Source organism: Scyliorhinus canicula, chromosome 22 (assembly GCF_902713615.1).
Source record: "Scyliorhinus canicula chromosome 22, sScyCan1.1, whole genome shotgun sequence".
NCBI classification, from domain to species: Eukaryota; Metazoa; Chordata; class Chondrichthyes; order Carcharhiniformes; family Scyliorhinidae; genus Scyliorhinus; species Scyliorhinus canicula.
In genome coordinates, this window is record NC_052167.1 from 28,915,262 (window position 1) to 28,938,936 (window position 23,675).

Consider the following 23,675-nt stretch of genomic DNA (forward strand, 5'->3'; position numbering starts at 1 on the left):
TGCCTGAACACACATGGTACCAGGGTCCACTGCCTGAAACACACACGGTGCCAGGATCCACTGCCTGAAACACACATGGTACCCGGACCCACTGCCTGAAACACACACGGTGCAGGGACCCACTGCCTGAAACACACACGGTGCCAGGACCCACTGCCTGAAACACACACGGTGCTAGGATCCACTGCCAGGGACGCACATGTTTTCAGGGAGTGCAGGAAGGTTTACCAGATTGATCCCTGGGCTGGGTAGGACTGTCTTATGAGGAGAGATTTAGTTGGTTAGGATTATATTCATTGGGTTTAGAAGAGTGAGAGGGTATCAGATACATAGAAGATAGGAGCAGGATGAGGCCTTTTGGCCCTTCGAGCCTGCTCCGCCATTCATCACGATCATGGATGATCATCCAACTCAATAGCATAATCCTGCTTTCTCCCCATAGCATTTGATCCCATTCTCCCCAAGTGCTATATCTAGCGCCTCTTGAATATATTCAAAGTTTTAGCATCAACTGCTTCCTGTGGTAATAAATTCCACAGGCTCGCCACTCTTTGTGTGAAGAAATGTCTCCTTCTCTCGTCCGAAATGGTTTACCCAGAATCCTCAGACTGTGACCCCTGGTTCTGGACACACCCATCATTGGTAACATCTTCCCTGCATCTACCCTGTAGTCCTGTTAGAATTGTATAAGTCTCTATGAGATCCCCCTCATTCTTCTGAACTCCAGCGAGAACAATCCCACCTAGTCAACCTCTCCTCGTATGACAGTCCCGCCATCCCTGGAATCAGTCTGGTAAACCTTCTTGCACTCCCTCGAGAGCAAGAACATCCTTCCTCAGAGAAGGAGACCAAAACTGCACACATACTCCAAATGAGGCCTCACCAAGGCCCTGTATAATTGCAGCAACACATCCCTGCTTCTATACTCGAAACCTCTCGCAATGAAGGCCAACATACCATTAGCCTTCTTTACCGACTGCTGCCTGCATGCTTACCTTCAGCGACTGGTGCACAAGGACACCCAGGTCCCGCTGCACACTCCCCTCTCCCAATTTACAACCATTCAGGTAGTAATCTGCCTGTTTTTGCTTCCAAAGTGATAACCTCACTTATCCAAATTATACTGCATCTGCCATTGATTTGCCCACTCGCCCAACCTGTCCAGATCTTGCTGTAGGATCCTGCATCCTCGTCACAATTCACCCTCCACCCAACTTGGTATCATCTGCAAACTTTTGAGAAGTTACATTTTGTTCCCTCATCCAAATCATTAATTTATATTGTGAATAGCTGGGGTTCCAGCACCAATCCCTGTGTTAGCACCCAACTGGTTACTGTGATCTGACAGAAACTTACAAAATTCTAACAGGATTAGACAAGGAAGATTCAGAAAGAATGTTCCCGATGGTGGGGGAGTCCAGAACTAGGGGTCATAGTTTGAGGATAAGGGATAAACCTTTCAGGACTGAGGTGAGGAGAAATGTCTTCGCCCAGAGAGAGTGGTGAATCTGTGGAATTCACTCCCACAGAAAATAGTTGAGGCCCAAACATTGTGAAATTTCAAGAAGTTAGATATAGCTCTTGGGGTTAAAGGAATCGAGGGGTCTGGGGGAGGGGGGGAGGCAGGATCAGGGTGTTGAACTTGATGATCAGCCATGAATAGCGGAGCTGGCTCGATGGGCTGAATGGCCTCCTCCTGTTGCTGTTTTCTATGTGACCGTGGAGAGGCATGGACGACAATCCTGTCCCAAGATAACTCCGCCGTGAATCCTGTCCAGGGGGACAGCCCAACTATCCTCCCCTTGGAAAGAATAAATGACAAATAAATAACAGGCGGGGAGCTTTACCTCAAAGGCCTGGAAGACAAGGCCGACATTATAATTCTCATCAACAGTGATGGTCCAAATGCATTCCTTGGATGGTCGGTAGTCATCTGGATAATTTGGAGACTGAATCTGTCCGGTGTCCTTCTGAATATCCCCTCCACAGATCGCTGTGCCGCAAAGAGGAGAGAGTTTGATACAAGTCCGGTAATCCACTGGGATAAATATCCATCACAGATTGTAATACCTGGCAGTTATACGCTTTGTAAAATATCCTGGCAAAATTAATCAGCACCATTCACAACTCCTCAGATAAAGAAGCCGTCCGTGTCCAAATGCAACAAGACGTGGAAATATCCAGGCTCGGGCTGACAAGTTACATTCGCTTCACACAATGCCAGGCAATGACCTCCAGGAGAGGATCTAACCATCGCACCTTGACATTCAATGACATTACCATAACTGAATCCCCCACAAGAAACATCCAACATTGACCAGAAATTGATCTGGAGTAGCCACATAAATTCTGTGGCTACCAGAGCAGGTCAGAGGCTGGGAATCCTGCGGAGAGTAACTCACCTCCTGACTCCCCAAAGCCTGTCCACCATCTACAAGGCACAAGTCTCCCAGGTGATGGAATACTCTCCACTTGCCTGGATGAGCACAGCTCTAACAACACTCAAGAAACTCAACACCATCCAGGACAAAGCAGCCCCGCTTGATTGCTCCCCTTCCACAAACATTCACTCCCTTCACCACCGACACACAGTAACAGCCGTGTGTACCATTACAAGATGCACTGCAGGAACTCACCAAGGCTCCTCAGGCAGCACCTTCCAAACCCATGACCACAACCATCTAGAAGGACAAGAGCAGCAGATACCTGGGAACCCACTACCTGGAGGTTCCCCTCCAAGTCACTCCCACCCTGACTTGGAAATATATCGGCCGTTCCTTCACTGTCGCTGGGGCAAAGTCCTTGACCTCCCTAACAGCACTGTGGGTGTACCTACACCACACGGACTGCAGCGGCCAAGAAGGCAGCTCACCACCACCTTCCCGAGGGCAACTAGGGATGGGTGATAAATGCTGGCCTAACCAGCAATGCCCACATCAATAATACTAACCACTGTGCCACCGTGGGCTATACCCACTGGGTTTAATTTCTGGTGTATTTCAGTTATTTTCCCTTTCCGAGGTGCTTATTTTTCTATTTCATAGAATTCACAGTGCAGAAGGAGGCCATTCGGCCCATCGAGTCTGCACCGGCTCTTGGAAAGAGCACCCTACCCAAGGTCAACACCTCCCCCTATCCCCACAACCCAGTAACCCCACCCAACACTAAGGGCAATTTTGGACACTAAGGGCAATTTATCATGGCCAATCCACCTAACCTGCACATCTTTGGACTGGGGAGGAAACCGGAGCACCCGGAGGAAACCCACGCACACACGGGGAGGATGTGCAGACTCCGCACAGACAGTAACCCAAGCCGGAATCGAACCTGGGACCCTGGAGCTGTGAAGCAATTGTGCTAACCACATGCTCAAGATGTTCAGATGCTCAAGACTAATTCTCAAGATGTGGGCGTTGCTTAAGATTGGTAATTGGTGCCTCTTCAGTCCCCGAGGGGTGGTGTTGAATTGCTACTAACACTGTGATATCACAACTGACTGACGGAGTTACGGTGTGAGACAGGAGTCACATACAGGCCACAAGGTTTCCTTTGCTGATGGAGATCACGGACCCAGTTGGGTTTTTGGGACAAAGCGAAATCTCTTTGATGGTTTTTGTTAATATTTTAAAACCAAATTCAAATTCTCGGGCTGCCTGGGGGAGAATGCAGGTTCTCTGGGCTCATAAACCCCAGGGACTTGATGGCGGACAACCAAACCCTGGTTTCAGCAGCTACTGACTGTCCCCTCTTCCCCAATCAGATCCCCCCCCTGCTGAATCGTAGCCCAGGCGGGAGAGCAAAGCCATCTGATTGGCTGCTGGACGCCCCCAGGGACAGCGAAGACACAGCAAGCTGGGCCTGCTCAGGATCAAGGTTCAGGTCGAACCCTTTCAATGCAGCCTGGTGGCATGGATGCCAATCCCAAGATGACCCTGTCACGCCCAACTGCCCCTTAGAGCACAAAGTTGCTGAGAGGAAGCTCGATTCTGAATTCACCTCCCGGCCGACCCCTCGTCTGGAGGATCCCACAAGAAGGGAGTCGAGGAGATAACTGGTCAACGCATTCACTAGGAAGGGTTTCAGAGAGAGCTATTCCCAGACCAGAGTAAAAATTAATTTAGGATGTGGGAGTCGCTGGTTAGGTCACATTTATTGCCCATCCCTAAATTCCCCCTTCAGAAGGTGGGGGTGAGCTGCCTTCTTGAACCGCTGCAGTCCTTGGGCTGTAGGTACACCCACTGTGCTGTTAGGGAGGAGTTCCAGGATGCTGCCCCAGTGACAGTGAAGGAACGGCCGATATATTTCCAGTCAGGATGGTGAGCGACTTGGAGGGGAACCTCCAGGTGGTGGGGTTCCCAGGTATCTGCTGCTCTTGTCCTTCTAGATGGTAGTGGCTGTGGGTTTGGAAGGTGCTGCCTAAGGAACCTTGTGAGTTACTGCAGTGCATCCTGTAGATGGTACACACGGCTGCCACTGTGTGTTGGTGGTGGAGGGAGTGAATGTTTGTGGACGGGGAGCGATCAAGCGGCTGCTTTGTCCTGGATGGTGTGGAGCTTCTTGAGTGTTGTTGGAGCTGCACTCATCCAGGCAAGTGGGAGTATTCCATCACACTCCTGACTTGTGCTTTGTAGATGACAGAATCATAGAAGGGCAGCACAGTAGCAGACGTAGCACTGTGGCTTCACAGCGCCAGGGTCCCAGGTTCGATTCCCGGCTTGGGTCACTGTCTGTGCGGAGTCTGCACGTTCTCCCCGTGTGTGCGTGGGTTTCCTCCGGGTGCTCCGGTTTCCTCCCACAGTCCAAAGATGTGCAGGTTAGTTGGATTGGCCATGGTAAATTGCCCATAGTGTCCATAAAGGTTGGGAGGGTTATTGGGTTACGGGAATAGGGTGGAAGTGAGGGCTTAAGTGGGTCGGTGCAGACTCGATGGGCCGAATGGCCTCCTGCACTGTATGTTCTATGTATCTATGTAATCATTTACAGTGCAGAAGGAGGCCATTCGGCCCATCGAATCTGCACCGGCTCTTGGAAAGAGTACCCCATTTAAGCCCACACTTTTAACCTATCCCCGTAACTCAATAACCCCGTCTAACCTTTTGGACACTAAGGGCAATTGATCCTGGCCAATCCACCCAACCTGCACATCTTTGGACGAGAGGAAACCGGAGCACCCGGAGGAAACCCACGCAGACACGGGGAGAACGTGCAGACTCCGCACAGACAGTGACCCAAGCTGGGAATCGAACCTGGGACCCTGGAGCTGTGAAGCAACTGTTCTACCGTGCTGCAGGTACCGTGGTGGACAGGCTTTGTAGGAGTTAGGAGGTGAGTTATTCACCGTAGGATTCCTAGCCTTGACCTGCCCTGGTAGCCACAGTACTAATGTGGCTGGGTCCAGCTCAGTTTCCGATCAATGGTAACCCCCAGGATGTTGATTGTGGGGGATTCAGCGATGGTAATGTCATAGAATGTCAAGGGGGCGATGGTTAGATCCTCTCTTGTAGGAGATGGTCATTGCCTGGCACATGTGTGGCACGAATGTAACTTGCCACTTGTCAGCCCCGAGCCTGGATATTGTCCAGGTTCAACTGCACAGGTTGCAGTGTGAATGCTAGCTCTGGCCCATGAGTCTAAATCCGGGCACCACTGCCCACTCCCTCTGGGTATACCCACTTCCGTCACCTGTGCCGGATTGCGTTCCCTCAGGATGAATCCCTGTTCTTCCAGGCCCCACCTGGAGAATCTGTATCTTCCCAATAGCTGCCGACCGGCCATCACCTGGGACTTCGCCATCTCGCCGGGCAATGACGCAGCAGAGAAATTGTGGGCACAGGGGTGGGGGCTCAGGTGCCCGAGCCAGCTGAATAGCCGCTGGCACAGTCACGGGGGAAGAGGTCGTTCACCTGTTACATGGGAGGAGGGATTCTCTCAGCCACAGCACCTTCTGCACACTGGAGAAAGGCTACTCGGACATGCCACCGAAATAGGCCACTCAGCCCATCACATCTGGGCTAGATCTCCGAACGGGCTGTTCTTCTGGTCCCACCCAGTCCTACCCTCTTCAAAATCATTGGGCTCAAAGATTCGACTGACACATGGGCCCAAACGGAATAATTAGTCGGAATAATTTGGCAAAATGTCACCTTTGACGACAGGGTTTAGTTGAATAACATTCGTACCTTCATAAACAGCAGAGAAGCCTTTTCCCACCCAGTTGCCGCTGCTACGGAATTCGATCCAGAGTCGGCTCTCAGTGGAAACCAGCGTTTCTGGCAGCTTTTCACCACAAAACCGTCCTGAAGGGACACAAGACCAACAATCAGCACCGGCCGAGGACTCAACCTGGGGCCACATTCTCTTTTGAAAGGATGAGCTGCGTTCTTCCACCTCAGTCACAAAATCATCGGCTGAGGTTGCGCTCCGGGAGCTCGGGCACAGGTCTAGGCTGCCAGTGGGAATGATACAGGGGCTGGTCCTCAGACATGGGCCGGGATTCTCCCCGACCCGGCGGAACCACTCCGGCATCGGGCCTCCCCAAAGGTGCGGAATTCTCTGCACCTTGAGGGGCTAGGCCCGCACCGGAGTGGCTCCCGCTCCGCCGGCCGACGCGAACGGCCTTTAGCGCCGCCGGCCGACGCAAACGGCCTTTAGCGCCCCGCCGACCGAGGCGAACGGCTGGCCGAAAGGCCTTCGCCGGTCGGCGTGAGTCCCTGCATGTGCCAGAGCGTCAGCGGCCGATGACGTCACCCCGGCGCATGCGCGTCGGGGGGGTCTCTTCCGCCGCCAGGGTGGAGGCCGTGGCTGCGGCAGGAGAAGAAGAGTGCACCCAGGCACAGGCCCCCCGCCGATCGGTGGGCCCCGATCGCGGGCCAGGCCACCATGGGGGCACCCCCCCCCCGGGGTCCGTTCGCCCCGCGCCCCACAACCCATATTTACCCCTTAAATAACATGACCAAAATCTGGTCAATGATCACATCGCTCTTTGTGGGATTTTGCACAAATTGGCTGCCCTGTTCCCGCCCTTACAACAGTGGCCAACTTCGGTGTAGAGACTAGTATATTCCCAGATTCTGAAGGCGAGAATCTATCTCCACTTGGAGAGGCAGGTTTGATCAGGAATAGTCAGCGTGGCTTTGTCAGAGGGAGGTCAGGCCTCAAAATTTGATTGTATTTTTTCAGCATGTGACCAGGTGTGTAGATGAGGACGTGCATTGATGTAGTACATGGATTTCAGCAAAGCCGTTGACAAGGTCCCACATGGGAGACGTATAGAAAGGCAAATGGACGTGGGATACAGGGGTAACTTGATAATGTGGATTCAAAATTGGCTGAGCTGTCGGAGACAGAGGGTGATGCCAGTCGGTGCTTTAGTGACTGGAAGCCAGTGTCCTGTGGGGTACCACAGGGATCTGTGCTGGGTCCTTATTATTCATCATTGTTATAAATGACATAGATGACTATGTGGGGGGTAGGGTCAGTAAGTTTGCGGATGACACAAAGATTGGCCGGGTGGTTAACAGTGAGATTGAGTGTCTTGGTTACAGGAAGATGTGGATGGGATGGGCAAATGGCAGAAAATGGCAGATTGGAAGGAGTAATGTGACAAGGAAGTACTCAATGACTGGGAAGTTCCGAGGAACAAAGGGACCTTGGTGTGTTTGTCCATAGATCTCTGAAGGCGGAAGGGCAGGTTAATAGGGTGGGGAAAAGGCATATAGGACACTTGCCTTTATCAATCGGGGCATAGATTACAAAAGCAGGGAGGCCATGTTGGGGTTGTATAGAACTTTGGTGAGGCCACAGCTGGAGCACTGTGTGTAATTCTGGTCACCACATTATAGGAAGGATGTGATTGTACTGGAGGGGGCGCAGAGGAGATTCACCAGGATGTTGCCTGGATGGAACATTTCAGTTATGGAGATAGGTTGGATAGGCTGGGTTGTTTTCTCTGGAGCAGAGAAGACTGTAGGGGCGGCCTGATCGAGGTGGACAAGATTATGAGGGACATGGACAGGGTGGGTAGGGAACAGCTGTTCCCCTTAGTTGACGGGTCAGTTACGAGGGGGGCACAGGTTCAAGGTGAGGGGGGGGGAGGTTCAGGAGGGATTTCAGGAAAATCTTTTTACCCCGAGGGTGGACGGTCTGGAACGCACTGCCTGGGAGGGTGGGAGAGGCGGGTTGCCTCACATCAATCATAGAATTTACAGTGCAGAAGGGGGCCATTCAGCCCATCGAGTCTGCACTGGCCCTTGGAAAGAGCACCCTGCTTAAGCCCACCCTATGGATACCCTATCCCCGTAACCCAGTGACCCCCACCTAACCATTGGACATGAAGGAGCAATTTATCATGACCAATCCTAACCTGCACATAATTGGACAGTGGGAGGGAACCGGAGCACCCGGAGGAAACCCACGCAGACACGGGGAGAAACGTGCAGACTCCGTACAGACAGTGACCCGAGGCCGGGATTGAACCAGGGTCCCAGGAGCTGCGAGCAGAAGTGCTAACCACTGTGCCATCGTGTCGCCTGTGCTAACCATTGCACCACCGTGCTGCCCTACTAACCACTGTGCCACCGTGCTACCCATGCTAATGACTGTGCCACCGTGCTGCCCCGTACTAACCACTGTGCCACCGTACTGTCCGTACTAACCACTGTGCCACCGTGCTGCCCGTACTAACCCACTGTGCCACCGTGCTGCCCGTACTAACCACTGTGCCACCGTGCTGCCCGTACTAACCACTGTGCCACCGTTCTACCCATGCTAACGACTGTGCCACCGTGCTGCCCGTACTAACCACTGTGCCACCACTCAACTTCATCTTCATTAAATTCTCTGTTACTTCATTAAAAAATTAATTAACTCAAACTTCTCCTAAATTAACTCAAACCTCTCCTTAACTCAAATATCTTGGGTCGCATAGTTCCAAGGCGGTTAGCACTGCTGCCTCACAGCGCCACAGGGTGGGATTCGGCCTCAGGTCACTGTCTGTGCGGATTCTGCACATTCTCCCCGTGTCTGCGTGGGTTCCCTCCGGGTGCTCCGGTTTCCTCCCACAACCCAAAGATGTGCAGCTTAGGCTATGAGATTAAGGCAGTGGGCCAAGGTGCTCCTTCAGAGGGTCGGTGCAAAGCTGATGGGCCAAATGGCCTCCTTCTGCACTGTAAAGGTTCTATGATCTCCGTAATTAACTCAAACCCCTGCTTAACTAACTCTAACCTCTCGTTTACAACTCTTCACCTTAACTCACTCAAACCTCTTCTTAACTCAAATCTCTCCTTAAATAACTCAAACTGCTCTGAAACTAACTCAAACTGCTCTGAAACTAACTCAAACTGCTCTGAAACTAACTCAAACTGCTCTGAAACTAACTCAAACTGCTCTGAAACTAACTCAAACTGCTCGGAAACTAACTCAAACTGCTCTAAAACTAACTCAAACTGTTCTAAAACTAACTCAAACTGCTCTGTAACTAACTCAAACTGCTCTAAAACTAACTCAAACTGCTCTGTAACTAACTCAAACTGCTCTGTAACTAACTCAAACGGCTCTGAAACTAACTCAAACTGCTCTGAAACTAACTCAAACTGCTCTGAAACTAACTCAAATTGCTCTGTAACTAACTCAAACTGCTCTGAAACTAACTCAAACTGCTCTGAAACTAACTCAAACTGCTCTGAAACTAACGCAAATCTCTCCGAGTCCTGTCCATCTTTCTCTGATTTCGGTTTTGAACACCTTTTCCCTGCTATTGTTAAACTCTCTGCCCAGTCATTGCTCAGACTGCCCTTTGTTGAGCATGGGTGCCGCATTTGACAATCTCTCCCACATCTGGGAAATATTGGAAGACTTTGAAAATCCCTTCTGCAGCCCCCACTCTCACCTCCTTCACCAACCCGTGATGTATGCCATCCGCTCCTGGCGACCTATCCGCTCTGAGCGAAGCCCAGTCTTTCCAGCACGTCTTGCCTCTCAATTCTCACCCCACCCCTGACCTCCTGCTTCTGATGATATTTATTCAGATTCCCCCTCCTTTAGTGAACAAGATGTGGAGATGCCGGCGTTGGACTGGGGTGAGCACAGTAAGAAGTCTTACAACACCAGGTTAAAGTCCAACAGGTTTGATTCAAACACAAGCTTTCGGAGTACTGCTCCTTCACCTGAGGAAGGAGCAGTGCTCCGAAAGCTCGTGTTTGAATCAAACCTGTTGGACTTAACCTGGTGTTGTAAGACTTCTTAGTGAACAAAGTAGACATTTCATAAACTTGCCCTGCGTCTCTGAGTGCACATCATCCTCCTTCACAACAAGTAGGATCCGCACCACCTCTTTCTGCCTGCTTATTATTTATATGCTGGTAGGAGATGTTTTCACGCTCTCTGCAAATCTAATCTCGGACTCTGCCTTTGCAAGTTTAATTTCCTCTTCACCTGCACTCTTTTTTAAAATATAAATTTAGAATACCCAATTCATTTTTTCCAATTCAGCGAGGCCAATCCACATACCCTGCACGTCTTTGGGGGTGAAACACACGCAAACACGGGGAGAACGTGCAAACTCCACACGGACAGTGACCCAGAGCCGGGATCGAACCTGGAACCTTGGCGCCATGAGGCAGCAGTGCTAACCACTGTGCCACAGTGCTGCCCGTCACCTCCACTCTTACCCTACTGTATTTAGCCTGGTTTGCACTTGAAGAATTTACCTGACATGCAGTCTTGTCACATCCTTTCTCTCCCTTGTCAGCCACAGAGCCCTGAATTTGGTTTCATTCTGTGATGACGATTGAGGAACCCAAACACCTGGGATAGCGTCTCTGCTCCGAAAGAGCATCACTCCCTCAGCACTAACTCTCTGGCGGTGCAGCACTCCCTCAGTACTGACACTCTCTCAAACTGACCCTCTGACAGTGCAGCACTCCCTCAGTACTGACCCTCTGACAGTGCGGCACTCCCTCAGTACTGACCCTCTGACAGTGCGGCACTCCCTCAGTACTGACCCTCTGACAGTGCGGCACTCCCTCAGTACTGACCCTCTGACAGTGCGGCACGCCCTCAGTACTGACCCTCTGACAGTGCAGCACTCCCTCAGTACTGACCCTCTGACAGTGCGGCACTCCCTCAGTACTGACCCTCTGACAGTGCGGCACTCCCTCAGTACTGACCCTCTGACAGTGCAGCACTCTCTCAGTACTGACCCTCTGACAGTGCAGCACTCCCTCAGTACTGACCCTCTGACAGTGCGGCACTCTCTCAGTACTGACCCTCTGACAGTGCAGCATTCCCTCAGTACTGACCCTCTGACAGTGCAGCACTCCCTCAGTACTGACCCTCTGACAGTGTGGCACTCTCTCAGTACTGACCCTCTGACAGTGCAGCATTCTCTCAGTACTGACCCTCTGACAGTGCAGCACTCCCTCAGTACTGACCCTCTGACAGTGCGGCACTCCCTCAGTACTGACCCTCTGACAGTGAGGCACTCCCTCAGTACAGACCCTCTGACAGTGCAGCACTCTCTCAGTACTGACCCTCTGACAGTGCAGCACTCTCTCAGTACTGACCCTCTGACAGTGCAGCATTCCCTCAGTACTGACCCTCTGACAGTGCAGCACTCTCTCAGTACTGACCCTCTGACAGTGAGGCACTCCAGTACTGACCCTCTGACAGTGCAGCACTCTCTCAGTACTGACCCTCTGACAGTGCAGCATTCCCTCAGTACTGACCCTCTGACAGTGCAGCACTCCCTCAGTACTGACCCTCTGACAGTGCGGCACTCCCTCAGTACTGGCCCTCTGACAGTGCAGCACTCCCTCAGTACTGACCCTCTGACAGTGCAGCACTCCCTCAGTACTGACCCTCTGACAGTGCGGCACTCCCTCAGTACTGACCCTCTGACAGTGCAGCACTCCCTCAGTACTGACCCTATGACAGTGCGGCACTCCGTCAGAACTGACCCTCTGACAGTGCAGCACTCCCTCAGTACTGACCCTCTGACAGTGCAGCACTCCCTCAGTACTGACCCTCTGACAGTGCAGCACTCTCTCAGTACTGACCCTCTGACAGTGAGGCACTCCCTCAGTACTGACCCTCTGACAGTGCAGCACTCTCTCAGTACTGACCCTCTGACAGTGCGGCCCTCCCTCAGTACTGACCCTCTGACAGTGCAGCGCTTCCTCAGAACTGACCCTCTGACAGTGCGGCACTCCCTCAGTACTGACCCTCTGACTGTGCGGCACTCCCTCAGTACTGACCCTCTGACAGTGCAGCACTCCCTCAGTATTGACCCTCTGACAGTGTAGCGCTACCTCAGTACTGACCCTCTGACAGTGCAGCGCTCCCTCTGTACTGACCCTCTGACAGTGCAGCACTCCCTCAGTACTGACCCTCTGACAGTGCGGCACTCCCTGAGTACTGACTCACTGACAGTGCATCACTCCCTCAGCACTAACCCTCTGACGGTGCGGCACTCCCTCGGTACTGACCCTCTGACAGTGCGGCACTCCCTCAGTACTGACCCTCTGACAGTGCAGCACCCCCTCAGTACTGACCCTCTGACAGTGCGGTACTCCCTCAGTACTGACCCTCTGACAGTGCGGCACTCCCTCAGTACTGACCCTCTGACAGTGCGGCACTCCCTCAGAACTGACCCTCTGACAGTGCAGCACTCCCTCAGTACTGACCCTCTGACAGTGCGGCACTCCCTCAGTACTGACCCTCTGACAGTGCGGCACTCCATCAGTACTGACCCTCTGACAGTGCGGCACTCCCTCAGTACTGACCCTCTGACAGTGCAGCACTCCCTCAGTACTGACCCTCCCACAGTGCGGCTCTCCCTCAGTACTGACCCTCTGACAGTGCGGCACTCCCTCAGTACCGACCCTCTGACAGTGCAGCATTCCCTCAGTACTGACCCTCTGACAGTGCGGCACTCCCTCAGTACTGACCCTCTGACAGTGCGGCACTCCCTCAGTACTGACCCTCTGACAGTGCGGCACTCCCTCAGTACTGACCCTCTGACAGTGCGGCACTCCCTCAGTACTGACCCTCTGACAGTGCGGCACTCCCTCAGTACTGACCCTCTGACAGTGCGGCACTCCCTCAGTACTGACCCTCTGACAGTGCGGCACTCCCTCAGTACTGACCCTCTGACAGTGCGGCACTCCCTCAGTACTGACCCTCTGACAGTGCGGCACTCCCTCAGTACTGACCCTCTGACAGTGCGGCACTCCCTCAGTACTGACCCTCTGACAGTGCGGCACTCCCTCAGTACTGACCCTCTGACAGTGCAGCACTCCCTCAGTACTGACCCTATGACAGTGCGGCACTCCGTCAGAACTGACCCTCTGAAAGTGCGGCCCTCCCTCAGTACTGACCCTCTGACAGTGCAGCGCTTCCTCAGAACTGACCCTCTAACAGTGCGGCACTCCCTCAGTACTGACCCTCTGACAGTGCAGCACTCCCTCAGTATTGACCCTCTGACAGTGTAGCGCTACCTCAGTACTGACCCTCTGACTGTGCGGCACTCCCTCAGTACTGACCCTCTCTCAAACTGACCCTCTGACAATGCAGCACCCCCTCAGTACTGACCCTCTGACAGTGCAGCACCCCCTCAGTACTGACCCTCTGACAGTGCGGCACTCCCTCAGTACTGACCCTCTGACTGTGCGGCACTCCCTCAGTACTGACCCTCTGACAGTGCAGCACTCCCTCAGTATTGACCCTCTGACAGTGTAGCGCTACCTCAGTACTGACCCTCTGACAGTGCAGCGCTCCCTCAGTATTGACCCTCTGACAGTGTAGCGCTACCTCAGTACTGACCCTCTGACTGTGCGGCACTCCCTCAGTACTGACCCTCTCTCAAACTGACCCTCTGACAATGCAGCACCCCCTCAGTACTGACCCTCTGACAGTGCAGCACCCCCTCAGTACTGACCCTCTGACAGTGCGGCACTCCCTCAGTACTGACCCTCTGACTGTGCGGCACTCCCTCAGTACTGACCCTCTGACAGTGCAGCACTCCCTCAGTATTGACCCTCTGACAGTGTAGCGCTACCTCAGTACTGACCCTCTGACAGTGCAGCGCTCCCTCTGTACTGACCCTCTGACAGTGCAGCACTCCCTCAGTACTGACCCTCTGACAGTGCGGCACTCCCTGAGTACTGACTCACTGACAGTGCATCACTCCCTCAGCACTAACCCTCTGACGGTGCGGCACTCCCTCGGTACTGACCCTCTGACAGTGCGGCACTCCCTCAGTACTGACCCTCTGACAGTGCAGCACCCCCTCAGTACTGACCCTCTGACAGTGCGGTACTCCCTCAGTACTGACCCTCTGACAGTGCGGCACTCCCTCAGTACTGACCCTCTGACAGTGCGGCACTCCCTCAGAACTGACCCTCTGACAGTGCAGCACTCCCTCAGTACTGACCCTCTGACAGTGCGGCACTCCCTCAGTACTGACCCTCTGACAGTGCGGCACTCCATCAGTACTGACCCTCTGACAGTGCGGCACTCCCTCAGTACTGACCCTCTGACAGTGCAGCACTCCCTCAGTACTGACCCTCCCACAGTGCGGCTCTCCCTCAGTACTGACCCTCTGACAGTGCGGCACTCCCTCAGTACCGACCCTCTGACAGTGCAGCATTCCCTCAGTACTGACCCTCTGACAGTGCGGCACTCCCTCAGTACTGACCCTCTGACAGTGCGGCACTCCCTCAGTACTGACCCTCTGACAGTGCGGCACTCCCTCAGTACTGACCCTCTGACAGTGCGGCACTCCCTCAGTACTGACCCTCTGACAGTGCGGCACTCCCTCAGAACCGCACCAGAATGTGGGCCTTGATTTTTGGCTGATGCACTGGAATGGGGCCTAAACCTGGAACCTTGCGATTGAGAGGCCGCTGTGCTACTAACTCCGGCATAGTGACGGCTGAACCATTGCGGGGAAAAATAGAGAAATGTCAGCTTTAACCGGAGAAACCCACATTGCCCAAGGGAAGAGTCTCTAACGGCACAGATCGTGGTGACGTGCCTGTGCACAGAGATCATAGAACATACAGTGCACAAGGAGGTCATTCGGCCGATCGAGTCTGGACCGACCCACTTAAGCCCTCACTTCCACCCTATCCCCAATAACCCCTCCTAACCTTTTTTTGGTCACTAAGGGCAATTTATCATGGCCAATCCATCTAACCTGCACGTGTTTGGACTGTGGGAGGAAACCGGAGCACCCAGAGGAAACCCACGCAGACACGGGGAGAACGTGCAGACTCCGGACAGACAGTGACCCAGCGGGGAATCGAACCTGGGACCCGGGCGCTGTGAAGCCTCAGTGCTGTCCACTTGTGCTACCGTGCTGCCCAAATAAATATGAATGTAGATAGTTAGCAGTATGACCTCCAACCAGCAGGTGGTGATAGAGATACACCAGGTGACTTGAGACACCCAGCAGTTGGTAGTGAGTCGTACAAAAGGCTAATCGCAGCTCCAGTCGAATTCACTGAATTCATTTAGTAGCCACCGTCTGTATTATAGTTTGTTAGTTATCTTAACTCGTGTTTGTTAATAAACCATCTTTCTAGTTCAACAAATCGATGTTCTGTGTACATCAATATCAAGGTCATAACACAGAACACAGCACAGGTGAGAGATATCATACCCAGGAGTGGTGCGTTCCTCCAGTAGCCATTCCGTACCTCAATGTAATCATACCAGCACAGACTGCTCTTGTACAGGTCCATGATTGTGAAGTTTAAAATGATCTGCAAAACACACAGCAAATTTATTGAAACTGTATCCGAATATCGCCACCTCTTTAAAATGTATAACTGACCGAGCCTTTCGCTACACGTCCTCATATCTTTTAATGGGACTTGATTTCAAACCTTTGTTTCATTATTCTCCTGTGAAGTACCTTTGGGATCTTACTGTGCCATTCCTGTTCCTTTATAGCCAATAGGCAGGGTGGCACAGTGGTTTGCTCTGGTATCCCACAGCGCCAGGGATCCAGGTTTGATTCCCCGCTGGGTCACCGCCTGTGCGGAGTCTGCACGTTCTCCCCGTGTGTGCGTGGGTTTCCTCCGGGTGCTCCGGTTTCCTCCCACCAGGCTAATGATGTGCAGGCTAGGTGGATTGGCCAAGATAAATTGTCCATTTTGTGTCCTGACGTTATGGGGATAGGACAGGAGAGTGGGCTCAGGTAGGGCGCTCTTTCAGAGGGTCGGCGCAGACTCAATGGGCCGAATGGCCTCCTCCTGCACTGTAGGATTCAACATGTGCAAAGTTCAAATGGGACTGAAGTGGCTCCTTTGATTTAGTGAATACCCGCAATGCGATACTGAGCACGTTGAACAATTAGTTTCCTGGGATGTGTGGCTCGTTAGGCCAGCATTTGTGCCCATCCCTAATTACCCTACAGAAGGTGGTGAGGAGCTGCTTTCTTGACCCGCTGCCGTCCTTGAGGTGTAGGTACACCCACTGTGCTGTTAGGGAGGGATTTTGCCCCAGTGACAGTGAAGGAACGGCCGATATATTTCCCAGTCAGGGTGGTGAGTGACTCGGACTGCGGGCAGTGGGGAGCTGAATGTGAGGAACATTGTCTCACTCACCCAGATTTGGTGAAAATAGCAGAAAGTCATGCCCCGAACTGCCGAGTTTCCAGGGGTGGACATGAGGGTGTTTCACACATACACTGTTCACCCGCGGAGCTGCCTCTGCTCCAGTCGGATTTTGATAGTCTGGAAGTGAGGAACCCAACTAGTGGAAAGTAGAGCTGCCAGGAGCAGGGCCGGGATTCTCCCCTACCCGGCGGGGCGGGGGGTCCTGGCGTGTCGGAGTGGTGTGAACCACTCCGGTGTCGGGCTGCCCCAAAGATGCGGAGGTCTCTGCACCTTTAGGGGCCAAGCCCTCACATTGAGGGGCTAGGCCCGCGCCGGAGTGGTTGGCGCCCTGCTGGCCAACGGGAATGGCTTTTGGTGCCATGTCAGCCGGGGCCGAAGGGACTTCGCCGGCCGGAGGAAGTCCGCGCATGCGCCGGAGCGTCAGCGGCTGCTGACGTCATCCCCGTGCATGCGCAGGGGAGGGGGTCTCTTCCGCCTCCGCCATGGTGAAGACCCATGGTGAAGGTGGAAGGAAAAGAGTGCCCCCATGGCACAGGCCCGCCTGCCGATCTGTGGGCCCCGATCGCGGGCCAGGCCACCATGGGGGCACCCCCCGGAGCCAGATCGGCCCGCACCCCCTCCCAGGACCCCGGAGCCCGCCCGCGCCGCCTGGTCCTGCCGGTAAGGTAGGTGGTTTGATTCCCGCTGGCGGGACCGGCCTGACAGCGGCGGGACTTCGGCCCATCGCGGGCTGGAGAATCGCCGGGGGGTGGGAGGGGGGGGGGGGGGGGGGGGGGGAACCGACCAGCGCGGCGCGATTCCCGCCCCCGCCGAATCTCTGGTGCCGGAGACTTCGGGACACGGCGGGATTGACGCCAGCCCCCCGCGATTCTCCGACCCGGCGGGGGATCCCAGGTCTTTGGGTAGTCAGGGGACTCCTTTGGAGGGGTTGAAACCCCTTAAAACTGTTACGCACTGCCCCAGAAACAGCATCAAACTAATTCCGACTGTCTGTCCCTTAACCCAATGGTCAGGGAGGCAGCCTATAGCTTGGCAGTTCTAGCTGCCGACCCGGCCCTCAGCACTTCCGGCTCCGAGGCTGCGTGTGCACAGCGGAGACGTGTATCGGCCGCGCCGTGCTCCATGTCGGACTGAGCCCCGGAGCGGCAAAGTATTGCCCCACTCCGACCGCTCGCACCCCCCCCCCCCCACCCGGACCACATTGCCCCCAGCCTCGGATGAAGCCCCCCCTCCCCCGACTGTGGCGGCCCTGGACTGAGTCCGCAGCCGCCATGCCCAGGATCTCGGACAGCTGAGACCGTGAGAGACCCACGGGGATGCGGCCGGACGGGGACGGAGCATCGCGGGTCGAGCCTCAGGCAATGGATAATCGGCGCGCTTGTCAGCGGGCGGAGAATCCATATCCCGGGAGCCGCTCCCGATTTTGCCGCCAAAACGGATTCTCCGTTTCTGGAGTGGAGAATCCATCCCAGGGACTGCGAAGGTGGTGTTCCTGTTCTCACAGGGCAGTTATTTTCGCCCCTCCTGACACCCCCACCTCAATATGCCGGGAATCAGCGTTGAAGGTGACGGAGGCTAAGCCATGAGATAGTGAGAGACACTCTCTTGTCCCAGCAATTCCTCCACCCCCCCCCCTGACTCGCCAGTGGCTGTGTTTAACCATCCCTCACAATCTCTTTTCCTCGGGATCTTTCCAAGGATCTTCGGGAGACCTGTCAGTATATCCCAGCCGGTAACACTGATATGCCATCAATAACACAGGATGAGTGGGGAACGTAACTGAGGCTTTAATAAGCTAAACAGAAAAGCCTCCTGGCCTCAGATCCCCAACTGGATCACAGGCGGAGATTAGCCACCTTTATACCGGCTCGAGGGGAGGCGGAGCCATTGGCAGTGGTTTACCACCTTACACATAATAAGGTGGCCATTACCACAATACACATATTAGATGTTACAGTGGTTTATCCCAAGCACAAAGCTGTAACTCCTACTTTGATTGCTCATTAACGCATTAACATACTTAGGGCCAAATAGCAAACTTCCCTCAGGGGCAGGGGGCTACTGATTGTACCCAAGGTACCATATAGGCCCCAACTCGACGTGTGGACATCTTTGTCACACCCGCCCCCCCTTCCCCAACACCTTCAGTAAACTGGAAATGAAAGCAGAGCTCAAACGTAAAGCAGCCGTATCGTTACCAGGAATACCATCGAGCAGGCCACTGACATTTTGAAGATGTGCTTCAGGTGCCCGGTCGCTCAGGTGGAGCTCTGCAACGTGCCCCAGCAATGTGCTGCACACTGCACCAACATTGCGCAGTGATGGGTAGACAAATCAATGACAGTACACCATGGGCAGAGTTCCACTCTCGGAGGGTCATTCAAAGATTCTGAAACAGATGAACATGAGGACACACCAGTGGGAGTCACGGCCATGTATCCAGGGCTGACTCTGGGCTGACTCTGTGCAGGAGAGGATCACCGTCAGAAAGACTCTCGTTCAAAATAGATGGCTCCACAGAGGGAAGTCCCGAGGAACAAAGGGACCTTGGCGTGTTTGTCCATAGATCTCTGAAGGCAGAGGGGCAGGTTAATAGGGTGGGGAAAGAAGCATATGGGACACTTGCCTTTATCAATTTTGCCTTTTTGTAGATTACAAAAGCAGGGAGGCCATGTTGGAGTTGTATAGAACTTTGGTGAGGCCACAGCTGGAGCACTGGGTGCAATTCTGGTCACCACATTATAGGGAGGATGTGATTGTACTGGAGGGGGTGCAGAGGAGATTCACCAGGATGTTACCTGGGATGAAACATTTCAGTTATGGAGAGAGGTTGGATAGGCTTGGGTTGTTTTCACTGGAGCAGAGAAGTCTGAGGGGCGGCCTGATCGAGGTGGACAAGATTATGAGGGACATGGGCAGGGTGGGTAGGGAACAGCTGTTCCCCTTAGTTGAAGGGTCACTTTCGAGGAGACACACGTTCAAGGTGAGGGGTGGGAGGTTGAGGAGGGGATTTGAGGAAAAGTATTTTCCCCAGAGGGTGGTGACGGTCTGGAACACGCTGCCTGGGAGGGTGGGAGAGGCGGGTTGCCTCACATCCTTTAAAAAGTACCTGGATGAGCACTTGGCACGTCATAACATTCAAGGCTATGGGCCAGGTGCTGGTGAATGGGGCTAGATGGGCAGAACAGGTGTTTTTCCTGCGTTGGTGCAGACTCGATGGGCCGAAGGGTTTTATTCTGCATTGTATTTTCTGAGATTCTAAGGTCCTCCCATATCATAATGGCCACCAGCCAATCACTGCCGACATATTTGAGCTACAATACCTTGTACATTGACTTCCCAATTACTCAGCCAACAGCCCAGCCCCCACAAGGGAGAGAATAAACATCACTGACTTGGACTCAGTTACAGTCTTATGACCAAAACCCCCTTGCCATCCTGGTCTTCATCATGTCCCAAACACACTTCATTCACAACCTGGCCCCCCTCCTCACATGGCCCCCTCCTCCAATGACTATAAACGGGGGCCCATGCTGCCCAAATGGCCCATATTCAAACCATACCCACAATGCTGAGGGTGACCTGTTATCAGAATTCAAACCAGAGACATGCTGAGGGTTGTAGGTTTGGCAAACATGCAGATAAGGCGTCTCATGCAGAGTGAACCCACAGCCATGAGCTTCTTGAAGGGACGTGGCAGTGGCGTAGTGGTATTGTCACAGGATAGTAATCCAGAGATCCAGGGTGATCCCCTGCAGATCCGGGATCAGATCCAACCACAGCCCAGATGGTGAAGCGTAAAAACTCATCGGGAATTAAAAGTCGACTTCAAACCCACTTGGTTCCCTAATGCCCTTTAGGGAAGGAAATCTGCCCCCTTATCTGGTCTGGCCTACATGTCCCCCCATGCAAATTTGCAGATGACACAAAGGTGGGACAGTGTAGAGGATAGCTGTAACCGGTAATGTGGGGATTGTTTAAGGAGCACTTGCTGCGAGTGCTGAATAGTTTTGTCCCACTGAGACGAGGAAGGAATGGTAAGGTGAAGGAGCCTTGGGTGACAAGAGAAGTGGAGCTTCTAGTCAAGAGGATGAAGGAAGCTTACGTAAGGTTGAGGAAGCAAGGATCTGACTCGGCTCTAGAGGGTTACAGGGTAGCCAAGAAGGAACCCAAAAATGGACTGAGGAGAGCTAGAAGGGGGCATGAAAAAGCCCTGGCGGGAAGGATTAGGGAAAACCCCAAGGCGTTCTACTTATGTGAGAAATAAGAGGATGATCAGAGTGAGAGTAGGGCCGATCAGAGATAGTGGAGGGAACTTGTGCCTCGAGTCTGAGGAGATGGGGGAGGCCCTAAATGAATACTTTGCTTCAGTAATCATTGGAGAGAGGGACCTTGTTGCCCATGAGAACAGTGTGAACCAGGTTAATAGATTCGAACAGGTTGATATTAATAAGGAGGATGTGCTGGAAATTTTGAAAAGCATCAGATAGATAAGTTCCCTGGGCCTGATGGGATATACCCAAGGTTACTATGGGAAGCGAGGGAGGAGATTGCTGCGCCGTTGGCGATGATCTTTGCTCTCCACTCTCCACTGGAGTAGTACCGGATTATTGAAAGGAGAATCATAGAATTTACAATGCAGAATGTGGCCATTCGGCCCATCGAGTCTGCACCGGCTCTTGGAAAGAGCACCCTACCCAAGCCCACATCTCCACCCTATCCCCATTCTCCCCGTGTCTGCGTGGGTTTCCTCCGGGTGCTCCGGTTTCCTCCCACAAGTCCCGAAAGACGTGCTGTTAGGTGAATTGGGCATTCTGAATTCTCCCTCTGTGTACCCGAACAGGCGCCGGAATGTGGCGACTAGGGGCTTTTCACAGTAACTTCATTGCAGTGTTAATGTCAGCCTACCTGTGACACTAATAATGATTATTATTATTATCCTCCAGAGTGACTTTCTGAGGAAGAAATTGACAAGAGTGATAGTGACCTGACTTGAATAAATAAACCACAATATTATTTTTTAACTGAATTACAGGAACAGAGCAGGGTTCGAAAAATTGAAAGATGCATTGAGGAAAGTTTTTCCGCACAAGGAACTGACTAACATCTGGAATGAATGCTCAACTGGAGCGAAATGAACCTTAGTCTCAATCGGGAAGCGTGTGTTGTGAAATGTTGGAATGGGCTCACTAAGATCCAAAATGATCGCCCTCCAGATTAGCTACTGCCTGATGTCAGATATTCCCCCAGATTAGCTACTGCCTGATGTCAGATATTCCCCCAGATTAGCTACTGCCTGATGTCAGATATTCCCCCAGATTAGCTACTGCCTGATGTCAGATATTCCCCCACATTAGCTACTGCCTGATGTCAGATATTCCCCCAGATTAGCTACTGCCTGATGTCAGATATTCCCCCAGATTAGCTACTGCCTGATGTCAGATATTCCTCCAGATTAGCTACTGCCTGATGTCAGATATTCCCCCAGATTAGCTACTGCCTGATGTCAGATATTCCCCCAGATTAGCTACTGCTGATGTCAGATATTCCCCCCAGATTGCCAGACTGCCTGATGTCAGATATTCCCCCAGATTAGCTACTGCCTGATGTCAGATATTCCCCCACATTAGCTACTGCCTGATGTCAGATATTCCTCCAGATTAGCTACTGCCTGATGTCAGATATTCCTCCAGATTAGCTACTGCCTGATGTCAGATATTCCTCCAGATTAGCTACTGCCTGATGTCAGATATTCCCCCACATTAGCTACTGCCTGATGTCAGATATTCCCCCACATTAGCTACTGCCTGATGTCAGATATTCCCCCAGATTGCCAGACTGCCTGATGTCAGATATTCCCCCAATTTTCACAACAGCCGGTCTGTCGTCAGTCGGTCCCTGTGACTTGACGTTGGTCCAACCCCCATATGCGACAAGACCTCGTCCACACGACACGCCGGAGCCCGGAACCTTCCATCCCAACAGACACGGGCCCCTGGGATGGCCTCACCTTCTCACCCGGGGTCACAGATATTCTCCAAATACAGTGCGTGAAGGTCGGATACCCATTTGGAAATCCCGGGGTTGAGAAATTCCCAACAGAGTCCTGCAGACTTTCGCCACAGGCTGGAAAACAAAAATAACAACAGCTTTGAGCAACAAGGATCTGAGAGAAAACTGGATAATCACCAAGGGGGCGGAGGAGGGAGTTGGAGGGTGTGCCGATCGACAAAGGTCAGAGATGCCGGGTCGTGAGAGTAAAGGGATTGGGAAAGAGAGGGGATTAGAGGGAGACGGAGTGAGGGGATTAGAGGGAGAGGGAGTGAGGGCATTAGAGGGAGAGGGAGTGAGGGGATTAGAGGGAGACGGAGTGAGGGGATTAGAGGGAGAGGGAGTGAGGGCATTAGAGGGAGAGGGTGTGAGGGGATTAGAGGGAGTGAGGGGGTTAGAGGGAGAGGGAGTGAGGAGGTTAGAGAGAGAGGAGTGAGGGGATTGGAGGGGAGAGGGGGTGAGGGGATTAGAGGGAGTGAGGGGATTAGAGGGAGAGGGAGTGAGGGGATTGGAGGGAGACGGAGTGAGGGGATTAGAGGGAGAGGGAGTGAGGGCATTAGAGGGAGAGGGTGTGAGGGGATTAGAGGGAGTGAGGGGGTTAGAGGAAGAGGGAGTGAGGAGGTTAGAGAGAGAGGGTGAGGGGATTGGAGGGAGAGGGTGTGAGGGGATTAGAGGGAGTGAGGGGATTAGAGGGAGAGGGAGTGAGGGGATTGGAGGGAGAGACTGTGAAGGGATTAGAGGGAGAGGGTGTGAGGGGATTAGAGGGAGAGGGTGAGGGGATTAGAGGGAGAGGGTGTGAGGTGAGGTTGGAGGGAGAGGGTGTGAGGGGATTAGAGGGAGTGAGGGGATTAGAGGGAGAGGGAGTGAGGGGATTGGAGGGAGACGGAGTGAGGGGATTAGAGGGAGAGGGAGTGAGGGCATTAGAGGGAGAGGGTGTGAGGGGATTAGAGGGAGTGAGGGGGTTAGAGGAAGAGGGAGTGAGGAGGTTAGAGAGAGAGGGTGAGG

At 53.2% G+C, this 23,675-nt stretch overlaps 1 protein-coding gene and 1 long non-coding RNA gene across 2 annotated transcripts in view; one reads left to right on the plus strand and one right to left on the minus strand.

Annotated features, from left to right (window-relative positions):
• Positions 1-23,675, plus strand: part of LOC119956245 (tolloid-like protein 2) — a 191,057-nt gene that overhangs the window by 122,167 nt on the left and 45,215 nt on the right. The gene's annotated exons all lie outside the window — the stretch shown is intronic.
• Positions 1,977-22,725, minus strand: LOC119956113. Its single transcript, XR_005458589.1, has 4 exons — positions 22,630-22,725; positions 15,696-15,761; positions 6,180-6,296; positions 1,977-1,993 (listed from the first exon to the last, which is right to left on the minus strand). It is a non-coding gene; the product is annotated as an uncharacterized LOC119956113 (long non-coding RNA).